Source organism: Tursiops truncatus, chromosome 17 (genome assembly GCF_011762595.2).
Source record: "Tursiops truncatus isolate mTurTru1 chromosome 17, mTurTru1.mat.Y, whole genome shotgun sequence".
In the NCBI taxonomy this organism is placed as follows: Eukaryota; Metazoa; Chordata; class Mammalia; order Artiodactyla; family Delphinidae; genus Tursiops; species Tursiops truncatus.
Genome location: NC_047050.1, coordinates 68,296,457 through 68,309,097, shown reverse-complemented (window position 1 = coordinate 68,309,097; position 12,641 = coordinate 68,296,457). Strand labels below are relative to the sequence as shown.

The following is a 12,641-nucleotide window of genomic DNA, read 5'->3' as shown; positions in this document are numbered from 1 at the left end:
TTCTCCATGGAAGGGGAGAGGGGCTGGAGACTGACTTAATGATCAGTCATGCTTATGTGATGAAGCCTCCACAAAAATCCCCAAAATGTGGGATTCGAGGAGTTTCCTGGTCAGTGAACCCATGTGCTAACATGGGTTAGCACATGGGTGGGTAGGACACCTCAACTCCACCAAGATAGACGCTCCCGGGCCTGGGACCCTTCCAGACCTTGCCTATGTACCTCTTCATCTGGCTGCTCACCTGTGTCCTTGATCATATCCTTTATCATATAATAAACCAGTAAACGTAAGTGTTTCCTTGAGCTCTGTGAGCTGTTCTAGCAAATGACTGAACCCAAAGAGGGGGTCATGGGAACATCTGATTTATAGCCAGTTGGTCAGAAGCACAGATGACAGCCTGGATTCGCAACAGGCATTGAGTGGGGTGGGGACAGTCTGGTGGGACTGAGCCCTTAACCTGTGGAGTCTGCGCTAACTCTGGTTAGTGTCAGAACTGCACTGAACTAGAGGACACCCAACGGGTGTCAGCGGGTTGCTGGGTGTGGAACACCCACACATCTGGCGTCAGAAGTACCAGTGAGTGAGAGAGTAAAGGAGAAACACAGGCGTGGTTTTTCCTCCTCATCATCCTCCCTCCCTCACTGCTCACTGTGAATAGATGACTTAGTATAAAAGAGTGCTTAGAATAGTACCTGACACAGAGGAAAGGCTTTATAAACGTTAGAGATTATTACTGCAGAAGTCAAGCTCTTAACCATCACACTGTCGGGCCTCAGTTTTCATTTCCCATCCTGACGATGCAAATTAACAGTGCATTTCTTCCTTCGTTCAACCAAACTGAGAAAGCAATGTTGAGGGTCCAATGGCAAATGACTCTATAAACACCAGAATTTATTAATAGTAATAATAATAAATATTAACTAATATCTATAAATTAGAAAAACTGCAATGTGTCAAGTAATTAGAAAGAATGCCATATATTTTATATGTCTTGGTATGTATGTGCACTGAAGTAGAATGACAAAAGATAGGCCCCAAAATGATGTCACTGCATGGTAGGACCGTGATGGGATGAAGGATAATACTTGATTTCTTTTTTTTTTAAGTTCACCATAATGAGACTGGATTCATTTCCTAACCATAAAAGCAACCATAAACGTTTGTTAACGTTTTAATAGCTGGGCAAAGGATGTGTAAGCCCAAAGGAAACGGGAAGGCACCCATGTCCTTTCCCTTTGCTTTCACCTCAGGATGTGCCCTGAAACATGAAAAGGCACCAACTAGTCACCATCGTCCCGAGGTGAGACGACACAGGGATGACTCACAAGTGGCTTCTGACGCCAGGCAGCTCCTGAGCCAGGAGAGAACAGGACAGCAGGCAGCAGCCAGCCAGCTCTGCAGAGAATCCTCTCTCTGAAGGAACTGGGGGCAAGGGGGCGGCGTGGCAGGGTCGGGAGAGCTAACACCATGTTCTCACCCTGAACCACACAAGGCCAGACGCCTAATTAATCGTGTGAATTGCAAAGAGGGAACTTTAAGCAAACAGGCAGACCTAACGCACTGTGGAATTAAAGAATATCCAAGTTTAGAAACCCCCAGTCTGACTCCCTCTACGTGCAATAAAAATCAAAAACCCTCAGCATCAAGACTTGCTTTGCTTCAGCTCCCCACAGAGCCCTGCACAAGGCCAGGTACACAGGAAATGCTGGGCTTTGATTATTTTAATCGATATCTCTTTTCCCTACCCAACAGCTATTGCTCCCTTTCCCGATAAAAAGCCTCAGTTTCCATTTGAGGAACCATCCCTTTCACGGCTCTTGGTGGGCCTGTCAATCAAGGTGACCTTCCTCCCCCTACCCAGCAGGTAGGCACTGAGCCTGAGCCAAGCCAGTCAGAGGCTCTCTTCCTCGAATAGAGGCGGAGTAGATTCCACCAAGCCTTTTCATGGGCTCAAGTTTTACCCAAATCCCTAGAGCTGAAACAGTCTTTATCGTTTTAGAGTCCTGGTTCTGCAGCCTTTCTCCACTTCTGAGAACTCCTCAGTATCCTTGCAATAAAGCCCTTTTTTATTTAAGGAAGCCAGAGTCCTGTTTCTGTTGCTTGCACCCAAAGAACCCAAACTTTGCTATTCAGCATCAAGAAGAAACTCAGATATAAACAATGAAAATAATTAGCATTGATCTGCTTACTATTAATAAACAATTTGCCCACCCATTGTCTCTTTTGCACTTACCGCAAACCAGCAGCTCAGAGAGGTTCAATGCCTTCCTCTAGGCCACACAGCTAGCAAGTGACCGAAATTTGGCCTCAGCCCAGCGTGTGAGCCTCCTGGGCCAGGAGCTCTGCAGCCTGGATGGGAACCTCTGCTGCATCACCCCTCCCCATCCTAGTCAGTCCTTCTCTGGCTTTGAATTTTTCTCTACTTGCAAGTTGTGTATAGCTAGTTTACAAATTCCTCAAGGACAGGAAGAAGCTCTTTCTCCTGCTCCTCCTTTTCAGGGCCAGGGCTCCACGGAGAATCTAAGTGTCCAGGCCCCATGCAAGTTTTCGATGCTAGAACCTCTCATGAAAAGTGGAGTCAGCAAATGAGCAAACCTCAGTCCTCGGCAGTATTCATGCCAGTGACATCTATCCTAAGTCCCAGGGTACAGTGCTGTAGGACATGGAACAACAGCTTCCATCCTAGTGAAAAAAATATTCTACAGAAGAACAATATAATAATATATTACATCTACAATATACAATTATATGTATTTATATATACAGTTGACCCTTGAACAACATGGGTTTGAACTGCACAGGGCCACAGATTTTTTTCAATAAATAAAGCTGGCCCTCTGTATCTGCTGATGCCAAGTCCGCAGACTCGGAAGGCCAACGATGGGATTTGAGAATCTGCGGATTTTGGTGTCTGCAACTGGTCCTGGAACCAATCCCCATGACACCTAGGGATGACGGTAATATAAAACCAGGTAGTAATACATGTTCTGAAGAGAAAAAGCAAAATAAAGAGCCAGAGGTGGGGACTTCCCTGGTGGCACAGTGGTTAAGAATCCGCCTGCCACTGCAAGGCACACGGGTTCAAGCCCTGGTCCGGGAAGATCCCACATGCTGCAGAGCAACTAAGCCTGTGCGCCACAACTACTGAAGCCCACATGCCTAGAGCCCCATGAGCCACAACTACTGAGCCCACGTGCCACAATTACTGAAGCCCGCGCACCTAGAGCCCGTGCTCCGCAACAAGAGAATCCACTGCAATGAGAGGCCCGTGCACAGCAACAAAGAGTAGCCCCCGCTCACCACAACTAGAGAAAGCCCGCACGCAGGAACAAAGACCCAACGCAGCCAAAAATAAATAAATAAATTTATTTAAAAAAAAAAAAAGAGCCGGAGGTGGAGTTTTACATGGGGGGCAGGGGAGTATATTTTAGTAGAGATTGGAGCGGGGGGCTATCTGGGGAGGAGGGTGCAAAGCAAGCAAGCACAAAGGTACAGAAGAGGCTTTTGGTGTGTGCAAGGAGCTTCCCAGAGGCCAGTGCTGCCCTGATGGGGCTAACAGTGATCGGGGGTGGGGAGGCAGGCAGAGGCCAGAGGAGGTGAGGCCACTAGGGTTTCGGTAAGGACTTGCATTTGGTCCCAAGTGTGATCGGGAGCTATGGGAGGGTCGCGGGGGGGAGAGAAGACAATAACATCATCTGACTTCTGTTTGAAAAAGTCATTCTGGCTGGTGGAAACAACCCAAATGTCCATCACTGCATGATGGCAAAACAAAACGTGGTATATCCGTACAGTGGGCTATTGTTTGGCCGTAAACAAGAATGAAGTACTAATACATGCCAGACACACACCAAGAAAGACGTACTGTATGATTTCATTCATAGGAAAGACCCCGAATAGGCAAGTCCATAGACACAGAAAGCAGCTTAGTGGTTGCCAGGGGGAGAGGGGATGGGGAGTGACTGGAGATACAGAGTTTCCTTTTTGGGGTGATGAAAATGTTCTGGAACTAAAGAGTGATGATGGTCACACAACACTGTGAATGGACTAAATGCCACTAAATTAAACACTTTAAAATCATTAAAATGGCGACTTTCACACTCTGTGTATTCAAATATTTTAAACAATCTAAAAATAATTGAAAAATAAAAAGCTCATTCTGGCTTATGTATGCAGAGAAGGGATGGGGAAAGAAGGAAACAGAGACCAATAGGAAAGTTCATCCAGCTCTGCCTCTGGCTTTCGCAGACTCCTTCCCTTCTCCAAGCCTCAAATCCTTCCTCCATGAAAATGGAAATTCTCTGGGTCGCTCTGCTGTGCACTTGCAACTATCACAACATTGTTAATTGGCTATACTCCGATATAAGAGAAAACGTTTAAAAAAAAAAAAAAGAAAAGAAAATGGAAATTCTCACAGGCCCAAACTCTTGGGCTTGGTGAGAGGATTAGAATACTTTTGAGGTGACCCAGGGCTCAGCCCATGGATCTTTCCTCTTTCTGACTCAGACTCACTCCCCTGCAGATCTCATCCAGGTTCATGGCTTTGAATTCCATCTCTCAACTTAACTCCAGCCAGCTGTCTCACCTGAGCTCCAGCTGGCTGACTCAGCATCTCCACTTGAGTGTCTAACAGGCACCTCCAGCTTACCGTGTCCAAAACAAACTGTTGAGCTCTGCCCCTCCCCTAATGTTCAACCTTGCTCCCTATCTCTGTACATGAAAACTCCATCCTTCCAGGTGGAGGGCACATATCTAGGAGTCCTTGACTTACCTCTCACGCTTATCCAATCAGTAAATGCAGCCGACTCTGCCTTCAGAATACATCCAGAATCCGACCCCCTTCTGGTCCAAGCCACCATCACCTCTAGCCTGGACTACTGCAGTAGCCTCCTGTCTCTCCCAGCTTATGCTGTTGGCCCCTTCATGCTGTTCTCAACATAGCAGCTCCAGAGATCCTGTTCAAATATAAGTGGTACCATGTCAACCCTCTGCTCAACCAAAAATGTGCCCACTGAAGACCCTTGCATTTGTCCCTTCCACCTGCTCTCCCAGATACCCATGTGACTCATGCCCTTGCCTCCCCCGTGTCAACATTCAAAGAGACCTTCTCAGCGAGGTATCTGCTGGCCACCCATTTAGGGTTGCCAGATAAAGTACAGGATGCTCAGATAAACAAAGAGTAACTTTTTAGTATGACAATGTCCCATGCAATATCTGGGACATTTTTGCATAGGGCAGACTTATACTTTAAAATGTTCTGTTGCTAGATAAATGGATAAAGAAGATATGGTATATATATATATATATATATATTTATATATATATATTTATATATTTATATATATATACACACATACACACACACACACACACACACACACACACACACACAATGGAATATTACTCAGCCATAAAAAAGAATGAAAATTTGCCATTTACAACCACATGGATGGGTCTGGAAGGTATTAGTGAAGTAAGTCAGATAGAGAAAGACAAATACTGTATCTTATCACTTACATGTGGAATCTAAAAAATAAAACTAGTGAGTATAACAAAAACAGAAACAGACTCACAGATATAGAGAACAAACTAGTGATTACCAGTAGGGAGAGGGGAGGGGGAGTGGCAATATAGGGGTAGGGGATTAAAAAGGTAAAAACTACTGTGTATAAAATAAGCTACAAGGATGTATTGTACAGCACAGGGAATATAGCCATTATTTTACAATAACTTTAAATAGAGTATAATTTATAAAAATATTGAATCAATATGTTGCACACCTGAAACTAATATAATATTGTAAATCAACTATACTTCAATAAAAAAAATATAGTTAAATAAAATTATCTGTTGTTTATCTGAAATGCCAATCTAATTAGATGTCCTGTATTTTTATTTGCTAAGTCTGGTAACCCTAACTAAAAATGGTAACCGTCATCATCCCAATAGTAGTAAGTCCCTTCCCTGCATTTATTTTTCTCCCTAGCATTTATCACCACCTAACCTAGCATATGTGTTACTCTTTTATTTTGTGTATTGTCTGTCTATACAGTAGCTACATGTGGCTACTGGGCATCTGAAATGAGGCTAGTACTACTAAGGATCCGAATATTTTATTTTATTTCAATTAATTTCAATTTAGAAGTGGAAACTTGATTTAGTTATTGGACAACTTTAAGTGTGTTTAGAAAAACTAGCATAAGGAAAACTACTTTTCAACTATAAATTTTATGAAATCGAAATACAAATCATGTATTTCCAATGAAACTTCAGCATTCATCGTTATGAGATGCGCCATAAGTGTAAATTACACATTGAATTTTAAAGATTTACTACAGAAAAAAAGAATACACAGTATCTTATTAATAAATATAATTTTTTATATTGATTACATGTTGAAATGATAGTTTTCTGAGTATATTAGATTAAATATACTATTAGAATTAACTTTACCTGTTTCTCTTTACTTTTATTAATGTGCCTACTAGAAGTTTTTTGATTGTGTATGTGGCTCACACTGTATTTCTTTTGGACAGTGCTGCCCTAGAATGTAGGCTCCTTCAGGGCTTGGTTTCCCTAGAAGCAGAGCTGAGACCAGGGTGGCGAGCCTATCGTTTATTCTACAATGTGATACCAGGAAGCAGAAGCAAGAGACTGGGGATAGTGAGGAAGAAAAAAAAGTCAATATAAGCACGCATTACTAAGGTCGATGTTGATAACAAGAACTCCACTTCACGAGGACTTAAGAGTTACAGAAGGCCTCCCAGAATCATCTCCTGAGAGACAGGAAGCTGCAGGCTTTATCTACCAGCTCCCACCCCCCTGTTGAGGGCTGCTCCCAGGGGTGTTAACACTTCTGGCTGCACCTGTTCATGGGACAAAGAAGTTCCCGCTGTTTTGGAAAAAAACCAGAAAACCCCACAACTGGAGTCATAGGAAGCACACTGGCAGTCTGAGGCAAGCCGGGACTTGCAAGAGACTGTCCACCACATGGACAGCTGAAATCAGAGGTGGACCGAGGGGACATGATGGTGCAATTCTCTTGTTCAGCTTTTCATCCCCAAAACCTAGAACAGTGCCTGGAACATAGTAGATGTTCAATAAATAATTTTGGAAAAAAAAAAAGTAAATATCTGCGTTCAGAAAAACACATACAGGGCTTCCCTGGTGGCGCAGTGGTTGCGAGTCTGCCTGCCGATGGAGGGGACACGGGTTCGTGCCCCGGTCCGGGAAGATCCCACATGCCGCGGAGTGGCTGGGCCCGTGAGCCATGGCCGCTGAGCCTGCGCGTCCGGAGCCTGTGCTCCGCAGCGGGAGAAGCCACAGCAGTGAGAGGCCCGCGTACCGCGAAAACAAACAAACAAAAAACACATACACATTGAATTGCTACTATGGGCTCAGTTTACAAATGCTCAATAAATAACAGAATTCCTGCCCTCAAATTTCACTAGCTTTTCTGACCAGAAATTGTTCTTCTCGCTTCTTAATAAACAATTATATCAAACACCTCAACCTCCTCCTAGGTGGATGTCATGGAGACCAGTCTTTTCTGCACCTTCCTCCACAAGACCTAAGATGGCAGACGGGGTTAGAACGTGGAATATGAGTTTCCTCAGCAAGAAACTTAGTCTCCTCTTTCAGCCTATGGTCCTCAAAGGGAACAGAACAGGGCTTCCCTGGTAGCGCAGTGGTTGAGAGTCCACCTGCCGATGCAGGGGACACGGGTTCGTTCCCCGTGGAGCGGCTGGGCCCGTGAGCCATGGCCGCTGGGCCTGCGCGTCCGGAGCCGGTGCTCCACAACGGGAGAGGCCACAACAGTGAGAGAGGCCCACGTACCGCAAAAAAAAAAAAAAGGAACAGAGCAGCTTGGGGTGTATATTCGCAGCCCATAAAAGATGCTCCAGTAAATGTAGTTTCTCTCTTGTCCTATTTCATTGTGCACACAGCAAGTGCTAGTAAACGCTGAACCAACACGTTCCGAGCTCCATGGAAAGGATCCAGGACGGTCGACCGCCACCCCAGTACCAACAAAGGACCAGCCCCTGAGAAAACGCTTACACCACCACGTTCCCCGAAACACCAATGAGACTGCACTTACTTAGAGACATAAAGAGGGTCACGTAGGCTTCCCTGGTGGCGCAGTGGTTGAGAATGTGCCTGCCAATGCAGGGGACACGGGTTCGAACCCCCGTCTGGGAGGATCCCACATACCGCGGAGCAACTAGGCCCGTGAGCCACGACTACTGGGCCTGCGCGTCTGGAGCCTATGCCCCGCAAAAAGAGAGGCCGCAACAGTGAAAGGCCCGCGCACCGCGATGAAGAGTGGCCCCAGCTCTCTGCAACTAGAGAAAGCCCTCGCACGGAAATGAAGACCCAACACAGACAAAAATTAATTATTTTTTTTAAAAAATGGATTAATGAATTACTAAAGAAAAGCACTGGGGGACTTCCCTGGTGGCGCAGTGGTTGAGAGTCCACCTGCCGAGGCAGGGGACACGGGTTCCTGCCCCGGTCTGGGAAGATCCCACATGCCGCGGAGCGGCTGGGCCCGTGAGCCATGGCGGCTGGGCCTGCGCGTCCGGAGCCTGTGCTCCGCAACGGGAGAGGCCTAAACAGTGAGAGGCCCGCGTACCGCAAAAAAAAAAAAAGGGGTCATCTGCTACTTGTATCGACCAGCGTTCCTTAATTTATCTCTCTGAGGCAACAGGTTTCCGCCCCTAACCAAGACCCTTAATTATCCACACCCTATGCCTTTTCACAGCATTCATCTCTACAAGACAGGCCTTCTAGCTGTAATTACGGAAGAGCAATTCCTTTGGCTGCATCGGAAGGCAGTACCTTTCGTCTCCCGGATTTCCCACCCTACAGTCTCACAGCGGGCGAAACCCAAGGGTAAGGAGTGATGCTGACTCTCCTAACCAGTAAGGCTTCGGGGGTGTAGGGAGGGGGAAAGAGGAGGGGACACGACTAAAGAAAAGGAGAAAAAACAAAAACAATAAACCAAGTGTAAAAAGCAAGTCCACAGTGGAGACTTATAAAGCAAAAGTACCTCAGAAATCATGACTTGAACGTCAGGAGGCTGGGGCGTAGCCAAAGCCAAACATACTCCGAATCCTAGTTCCTTTTCCACTTCCTAGACACGTGGAAAGACTACAGTTCCCAGCAGCCTTTGCAGTACAAGCTGATGCCCATGTGACCAGCCCCGGCCAATGGGGTACGAGGGGAAATTATAGCTGCGTCATGGTCTTCTCCCACTCTACCCCGCCCCCTTCCCGCTGCCTTGGGAGCCGTGGGTTGAGATGGTGGCGGCGTCCGGGACTGCGGCAGCCTGGATCAGGGCATCACTGCAGAGAGGACAGATGCCCTGGAGAGTTACCAGGTGTGGCGTGAGGCACAGACTGAGGTGCTGGGCCTGCAGCGTAAGCCTGGCCCGCCCTAACAAAACAGAGGCTTTTTGTTACTTCTCGGCCATATTTAAAGGGCATCGTAAAACGTTTAAGAAGCCTTACTTGAATGAGACATTTTAAAATTACATAGCCCAAATAAATGGGGAAAATGAGATATTGAACAGGGAGGTGACTTCATTCATTTAAATGCTTGACCCAAACTTCAGTTTTCTCCTCTGTAAGATGGGAATAAAAATAACACCTACCTCAGGGAATTGCCACGAGGTTTTTAAAAAAAGAATCAATTTACACAACATTGTAAATCAACTATACTTCAATAAAAAAAAATAATAATAAAATTCTTTAAGAAAAGAAAAGGTAATTTATTTGACAAACACATATAGTACTTAACATGGCCAGGCTCCGTGCTAAGTACTTTATCAATGTTAACATATTACATCCTTGTTTTGGTTTCTGAGGGCTACTTGTAACAAATTACCACAAACCGGGTGTCTTAAGACAATAGAAATTTATTCTCTTACAATTCTGGAGGCCAAAAGTCTGAAATCAAGGTGTCATCAGGGCCATGCTCCTTCCAAAGGCTCTAGGGAAGAGTGTTGGGCTTAATAAACAGGGATCTGGGCTAAGAGGGAGACTTATTTTCCCTTGTATCCCTCTGTGCTATTTGAATTTCTTTTACAAGGAACACACATTACTTTTTTTTTTTTTAACACCAACACTAGTTTAAAAAATAAACTATCTCTAACAGTGAAAAGATAGACTATGTTTCAGGGAAAGGGAATTTCAGGAATCAGTGAGTAGCTGGGAGGGTGTATTTATTTACTTTGCTTTCATTTAATTGAGGGAGAGACCAGGGATTCCTCAGCCCTGAGTTATTTCCACCTACCCCAAAGGTCATCCCTGGAAAGTCTGTCTAACTGGATGGACATCAATGGCCACATTTTCTTTCTCTTCTTTGCTCTGTTTGTTGTTATTGTGTTTTTTACAGATTTTGGAAATTATACGTAATTAGAGATTGCTAATTATTTGTTTCCTAATTGTCCCCACTCCTTACTGTCCAAGTAGCTCCCTGGCCACAAAAGACCCACACGCTGTCACCTCTTATCCACGACTGTCAAGTTTTGTCTCCGTCAAGTCTTTCGGTGGATTCAAAACAACAGCAGTGTCCCCATGAATTGTCACTCTTCTTGGTGTCTTAGGAGAATCAAGGCCAGTCACTAAGGCAACAGCTGGCCCAGCATTTCTCCTTTGAACAAGGTGCCCTGGCGGGAGTGGGGATAAATTGGGAGATAAGGACCTGCTGTATAGCACAGGGAACTCTGCTCAATACTCTGTAATGACATACATGGGAAAAGAATCTAAAAAAGAGTGGGTATATGTATAACTGACTCATTTTGCTATACAGCAGAAAATAACACTATGTTGTAAATCAACTATACTTCAATAAAAATTTTAAAAAGAAAAAGAAAGAGATTATTTACAAAACAAAAGACAATAGTGCCCTCATTTTATGCCAGTGGCAAAACTCTGACACTCTGGCTCTGTCCAGCTGATGGCCAATTCCAGCAGAGGCAAAAACAGAGCAGAAGGAAGACTGTGTACACAGACCTGAGAACACAGGCTCTGAGGCCAGAGAGAAACACTTGGGTTTCTGCCAGCTCCAGACAAGTTACTCCCCCTGTCTAAGCCTCAGTTACCCCTTTTTCTAATAATGATTCAAACAGTACCTGTGGTTATGAAGATTCAACAGACTCACAGTGATGGAGCATTGAGCAGCACGCCTCTCAGGTACCGAGCCATCAACGTTGGGGACGATGCTGCTGCCGATGGTGCCTGACTGATGTTGCTGAGGCTGGCTCCTTCCTTTTCTCTGCACCCATGGCCTTGCATCTGTTTCTGTGATGCTTTCACAGCATTGGGGTTAGCCATGAAAAAAGGTTTTCGGAGGTTATGGTTGTGGTTATTGTATTGTTGATGTTGTTGTCTTTAAATTCCAAATGACAGCTTTCCTGTATGAGGGAGAGGCCCCTCGTGGGCAGTATGGGGTGGTGAGATGAACATCATCTGGACCCAGACAATCCTGGGCCCCAGTTCCAGATCAATCACTTGCCAGTGGGGTGGCCTTAGGCAAATTGTTTAATTATTCTGAGTCTCAGTTTCCTCATCTGTAAAACAGGCATAATAATCACCAACTCATTCAACTAATTTTAATTGTTTTCTTAGGTGCTAGATACCGTGCTGGGGATTCAAGAACAGAGAAAATTCATCCCTAACTTGAAAAAGATCACCATCTGAAATTCTCTACTCCAGAGAACAGTGATTAAGAGCATGGGCTTTGGAATTAGACAGACCTGGGTTCAAATGTGTACTCTGAATTCACTAGCTGTGTGATCTTGGGCAAGTTAATCACCTTTGCTGATCCTTAGTTGCCCCATCTCAAAATGGAGATGGTAACAACAGCACCTACCTCATGGTTGCTTTTGAGGCCTCGAGTCAATCATGCTATAAAGCCTTTAGTTCAATGCTGGCACCGAGTAGGCACCAGCAAGTGTTAGCTGCTATGATGAAGTGCACTCAAATGTTGCCATCGCCATGCAGGGAGGTTGTAATGGTTCCAGTGGATAATTATACAGGGGGCCAGGGATGTGGGTGGAAGTCAGGAAAGAATTCAAGGGGACTGTGATGTCCAGACAGGGTCTTGACAAATAAGTAGATGTCTGCCAAGAAGGGAAGGGAGAACCAAGTAATGCATTCAGGGAGCTACAGGAAGATCAGAATGACAGGAGCCCAGGGTACAAAGCCAGGTAGTTGGCAGGGCTGGGGTTGGGGGGCAGCAATAGAGATAAAAAGGTGGCCAGAGCCAGAAGCTGACAGGAGCCAGAGCACAGAGAGTCTTATGTGAAATTCCAAGGAGCTTTGGTCTAAAGGGACTGGGGAACCGTGGTGGGCTCTTTAGAGTGGAGGAATGATGCTGTCAGATTATCATAGAAAGAAGTATGATCTGTCATCATATCCATGGACTGCAGGGTGGAGGGTGGCCTGGAGGCGGGGAACCCAGTGAGTTGATGTCCCATCAGCCCCAGGAGAGACAAGGAAGGGCTTCACCAGGGCAGCAGCAGCAAGAGTGGAGAGAAGCCCTATGGAGCATCCTCCCAGGTGAGCTCAGCCTGTGAAGGCACGTGTGCTTCCCGTGCACCAGGATGCATTGGCATCCTTTCTTCCCTCTTGTCACCTTCC

The 12,641-nt window shown here is 45.5% G+C and overlaps 1 long non-coding RNA gene across 17 annotated transcripts in view; it reads right to left on the bottom strand.

Annotated features, from left to right (window-relative positions):
• The window catches only part of LOC109549449 (uncharacterized), a 167,831-nt gene extending 158,692 nt beyond the window's left edge, over positions 1-9,139 (bottom strand). For 16 of the 17 annotated variants that reach the window (XR_012327419.1, XR_012327421.1, XR_012327423.1 and 13 more), the window contains exons 1-2: positions 9,047-9,139; positions 4,769-4,952 (exon numbers count right to left, since the gene is read on the bottom strand). This is a non-coding gene — a long non-coding RNA (uncharacterized lncRNA). Of the gene's footprint in view, positions 1-4,768; positions 4,953-8,095; positions 8,189-9,046 lie in introns of those variants that run through there. The other variant, XR_012327412.1, reaches the window with a different exon arrangement.
• Positions 9,140-12,641: the final 3,502 nt, after the last annotated feature.